The sequence below is a fragment of the Macrobrachium nipponense genome, chromosome 13 (genome assembly GCF_015104395.2).
Source record: "Macrobrachium nipponense isolate FS-2020 chromosome 13, ASM1510439v2, whole genome shotgun sequence".
Taxonomy (NCBI): domain Eukaryota; kingdom Metazoa; phylum Arthropoda; class Malacostraca; order Decapoda; family Palaemonidae; genus Macrobrachium; species Macrobrachium nipponense.
Window position 1 is genome coordinate 103247784 of NC_087206.1, and position 5649 is coordinate 103253432.

At 35.4% G+C, this 5649-nt stretch overlaps 1 long non-coding RNA gene across 1 annotated transcript; it reads right to left on the reverse strand.

Moving 5' to 3' along the window:
• Positions 1 to 428: 428 nt before the first annotated feature.
• Positions 429 to 2041, reverse strand: LOC135225528 (uncharacterized). The gene is made up of 2 exons (XR_010317031.1): positions 1482 to 2041; positions 429 to 548 (listed from the first exon to the last, which is right to left on the reverse strand). It is a non-coding gene; the product is annotated as an uncharacterized LOC135225528 (long non-coding RNA).
• Between the last annotated feature and the right edge of the window lie 3608 nt (positions 2042 to 5649).

Genomic DNA, 5649 nt, shown 5'->3' on the forward strand with positions numbered 1-5649 from the left:
GTCTGGTCACGGATGGACACCATCTTTCCCATCCTTCCCAGCACTCATTTGAACAATGTTAGCGTATATATGTAACGTTTATTAATCTTACTCAAGATTGCAGTTGTAATCAGTGTCACGGGCGGTTTTCCCCGCCCTGACATTAAGATACGAGAGAATAATATTATTATATACATATACGCTTTTGTCAGTCTTCTTGCCTGGAGACACAGGTTGGAGAATGGTACTGTGTCATAGTTGACACGGTGGGTATGAAGACTGACGTTTACGCTGCCTGGAAAATAGGGTAGGCCTGTCCTACCTGCTATTACATGATATTCCTTGTGTGTATGGGTCTTACTACTAATGAGGCCAGGTGATGTCTTCCCACTGGGAGGTAGTTGAAGTGCTGAATTCCATTTTAGGGGTATTGAAGAAAATTCCTGGTATTCAGCTTGTTTCTTTATTACTCATTACATCATGCCGAATTTCTCCCAAGCCTAGTCTCCTGGACTTGATTAATTTACCTAGTCTTCAGAACTCCTGGACTAGATTTCTGGACTAGATCCCTGGAAATATTCATTTTATTTAATTCTTATTTCCAGAAATCAATACAAGTGCATAGTTTAAAACTACAACAAAAAATAACTCTTTATACTGAGACTTCAAAAAAATTTAACAATTACAGATTATGGGAATTGCTTTCCTCATAATAGGATAAGTATCAAACATGGAGCAACCCTGGAATCAATTAATTTACAATAAGGTGTAAATCACTTGATACCCTACTCCACACAGTACTAAATACTTGTACACAATATATGTCAATGGATAAGGTTACCTGAAAGATTTCTGAGAAAAACTTAAAACTAAAATGAGGTAAAATTAGGCTAAGGTGCCTTTTAACAGGATAGTCTATCCTAGGCTTCTTCAGAAATCATTAAGGATAGCCTATGCAAAGTTTACATGGTTGATTTTTGACTAGGTTACAATAGGCCACAAAGTTAGGTTAGTTTAATGAGGGTACAGGTTAAGTCCATGAATTAAGTTTTCCATGAATTTATATACATACGTATAGCCTAACTATACTTATCAAAAATAGTCATAATTCCTCATTCAAACAGGATTAGTCTAGGGTAGGCCTTCTTAAATTACTGTATAGCCTAGTCTAAGATCATGCTCGGCAGTGGAAATTTCCATGAGAGGTACACTTTGGCACTGGTATTTGCAAAAACTTTATACAAACAAAACACTTATAACTGCTTTTTTAATGTTTTCAACCCTGTCAAACACTAAGTTACAACTCAAACTAACACAGCAAAATTTCATGACAACTAATGAACGTGAAGTATCTTTCACGAGAATGAAAATCTTTCTCGTTAAGGCATTGCAACATGTTTGACTGGGCAGGCAACTCTGCACTTGAATTCTCGTCTGCTACTGTTCTTTCACGATAGTGATCTGTTCTAACTAATGGTAATATTACAACTTTAAAAGCTTACCTTGCAAGGGGTAGATAATCATTTGTATTATTAATTTGGTAAAATAGCCAAATTGAAGAGCGGACAGGTTGACGACCCCTCACACGAAAGCATTCGTGATTCTTACATGTGTTGTTAGTGTTACCAAAATGCAGACGAAAGATTCAGGGCAGCGCTCCCATACTCAAAGTGAAAGATAAACAAAACAAGGGACTGGCTACACTGCCACACTCGTGTCCACAACAGAAACGAAAACATTTCACAGTTCCAATCACTTACAAAAGCAGTGTAAAGATATTAGAGGAGGATGATGAATCAATTCCTAAATAAATCACTAATAATTAAAGGAATATTTTTCCCATTACATCAGCACAATAAAACAACATTTTGTTGCCTATATTAGTGAAAGTATGAAACTTGTTATTCCCGGGGTCATGGTTTGAACTGAATTCATTTTTACCTTGTAATCGGTGGTTTTTATCCTTACTGCCATCACAACTGAAACTCCACAGTGCTTATTTGATTGTTATTATACACAATTTGGTCTCAATTCACTCCACATTGCACTTTAAACAAGTTGCTGTTCCTGGTTCCTAAGAGCGCGCCACAAACACAGTTCCATTAGCAGATGACGACACTGCAAAATTTTAGTCCCTAAATTGTTTACTTTAATCGTTATTTAGTTCAACTTTGCTTTGTTATTTAAAAATATTAATTTAATTCATGTATATTAACCCTTTTTTGCAACCAAATTACCCCGAAAAATTACAGATATTTCTAAAGTAGATACAATCCAATGTTTCTAACCTTGTCGTACATCTGGCTGCCAAAAACCATTGAGGAACAGACTACGGATAAGTGGATTATGTTTTTTTTTCTTTTTTTGCTAGCACTTTTCATTGATTTAAGTTTATATTAGTATTTTGATTTTCTTTAATAACTGTATGCCAGAAATAAATGTAACCTTTAATGTTTGCATGCTAAGAATGGCAAAATCATCGTTGCCACATTAGTGGAGCTTCACACATATGCCGATACATTATTATATACTGTTTCCATGAATTCTAGTTGTCATAGTAATGCAATAATGATAAAATTGCTTTAATATTTATGTAGATATACTTCCAATACATAGCCTAATTTCACCAATTTCCATGTTTTGTGTAAGTCTTATACCCAGTTTGGAGGGTGAACACACTGAATGGCAACAGAGAGAGATGGAAGGCGAAGGAAGGAAGAAGGAAATGGGTGGTGGTGGAGGGGGGGTAGAGGGTAGGTGGAGCTTTTTACATTTTCGTATCCATTTCTGCATAATGGAGTTTTTGTCTCTTGGTACAAGGACAAGTGTCGTTATTCTTTACAATTAGTGATTCACGATACCCTAATAAATTACGGCACTGGGTGTAATGCACTATAGCAAAATCTCGTTCTGATACAAGTGTTCGTTACAGAAATAGGTATAGCCCAAAAACGTGCTTACACTGTCTCTGAAACCCATAGTAGGTATGCTGCTTAGTTGTCAATCAAGTTTTTTGTAATCAAGTATTTTTTACAAGCTAGCTATTGAATAAATTTGTATTTTTCTCAATCAAAACATATACCCCTCAATGCTAACTTTCCTCTTTTAACGACTTTCTTGTCATTGCAAATTCAGCCCCATAATTTCTTATGGTGCAAAAACAGACAGAGGCCCAGGGACCGAAAACGATTGCATCACACTACGGCGGTAATCCGGCAGTAATACATCTTCATATATCCAAAAAGTAAATAATAAAGATATATCTGCGCATTACGATTATAACAATTACATGAATAGCTGATAACAATCTGCATGAATAACTGGTAAACTGTTCTGCAAGAAAGTTGAGTATAGCAATTATTTACAATAGGTACGAAAATCAAGATGTCGTGACGTCATAATACAGGACTTGAAAGAACGTTCTAATTCCGAAAAATAATTACTTAAATTTGAGTCAGAATCGAGTTACTTTGTCAATAACGAATATTTTCAAATTAATCATCATAGATATATAAAATACTGATGTTTTACTATTTATTTGTAAAATTATCTAAGTGCACGCTTCGTCGTCTTCTACCTAAACAGTTGTTTACTTAAAAACGTCCTGGTAAGGGATCGTGTTCCGATTGTTGTGATGAAAGTGCCACAGAGTCTGTACAAAAAGCCAACAGAGGCCATTCACTTGAAATTGAAACAGAAGGTAAAGGGAAAAACAGAAAGAGGATACCACAAACAAATAGATAAATAAATAGCATAGATAGAATTGAATTATTAAAATGGAAGGAGAATTGTGTTAAAGCAGAGATGCATTGCATCTTTGCTGGAACGTCTGATGTTTTGCATATTCTCTGAAGGGAGCTTCCCATCAGCCTGAGGAGGAGGAGGAGGAGGAATAAAGGACCTCTAGAGGGAACTCTGGAGAAGTTCAATAGCGAGGGAGGCAAAACTTTGACTGCGAATTAGTGATTCTGCTGTTCAACGAATCTGGTTGTCCACGGCAGGAAAAGGGGACCAAAGATCAATTAATGTCTAAGTGCAAAATAGATCTCTATTGAAATACAACTAATGAGACATCAACGATCAAGACACCATCCGTCGATGGTCCAAGTCATAACTGCTAATCCTAGGAAACAGAAACCTTCTATCACCACGAACCACTAACTCAATAACTAACCGAAACTAACACAAATTCAGAATGATGGAGTAAATTGAAAGATTAACATAATACCGGTTTCTCGACGTTGTTGCTCCGAGCAAAGCTGAACAGATGCCCAACAGAAGAAGCACCAGGAACAACAAAGCTGTCTTCATGATTGCGTATCGAACCACCGAATGATCCTCACAACAGAATGACGACTTCCTGGACTCTGTTGCTTTGCTGTATCCAAATGCGAACCACACATCAGATTTACGGGTGAGTTCGTGGAGCAGCAGGCATTTGCTCCTCCTACCAACACATGTGTTTGACATAATCATGGAACACCGTGACCTCCCACTTGCGCGAATTTTACATGTGGCTCCTCTGAACCGCGGGATAAAGAAATGTTCGAAATAGCTCTGTGTCTATTGGTCATGTCTCCTAAACTTCAAATAAAAATGAGGTCTCCTAAACCTCATATAAAAATGAGGTCTTCTAAACCTCATATAAAAATGAGGACTTCTAAACCTCATATAAAACTGAGGTCAGTGCCTTCGAAACACCGTGCGTAATGAAATCATAACTAATAACGTGTTGAAAGGCTCTCATTACCAAACCCTGTCATTATTTATTCTGCGTACGTTGAACTCAAAAGCGGAGCTGAAATAACACGATTGTATTATCTCCAATGCCCTCCCGAGCCCCTACATACTCTGTGCCCCCACCCCAGGGTGGACAATCACGGTTTGCAGGAGGAGGGTGGATGTGTCATGTCTCTCCTACCCTCCCAATTTCCTACCTACCCCGCCCCCACCCAGGGCGGACAGACTAGAAAAAGCCACTCAGATATATTTATTATGGAGAGTGATACAGATCGGGAAATCAGATGAAAGGATTAATTCCTCATATTCATGTAAGTGGATTTTATTATTTCTCCTTAAATTGATTTGATTCTCCTTTTTCGGTAATATATTTGACTTGGGGCATTTTCAGACTTGAAAATGCGATCATTTATTTTCCTGTCTTTCGTATTGCTGATGTTGGTCATGCTGTTATAATACATCTGAATGTAGTATGTTTATATATATATATATATATATATATATATATATATATATTATAGTTATATATATATATATATATGTATGTAATATATATATATATATATATATATATATATATATATATATATATACATATAGTATGTTTGTATATATATATATATATATATAATATATATATATATATATATATATATATATATATATATATATATATATATATGTATATGTATAATATGTTTATATATATAAACATACTACATTCAGATGTATTATAACAGCATGACCAACATCAGCAATACCAAAGACAGGAAATAAATGATCGCATTTTCAAGCCTGGAAATGCCCCAAGTCAAATATATTACTGAAAAAGGAGAATCAAATCAATTTAAGGAGAAATAATAAAATCCAATCACATGAATATGATAAATTAATCCCTTTATATATATATATAAATATATATATATATAT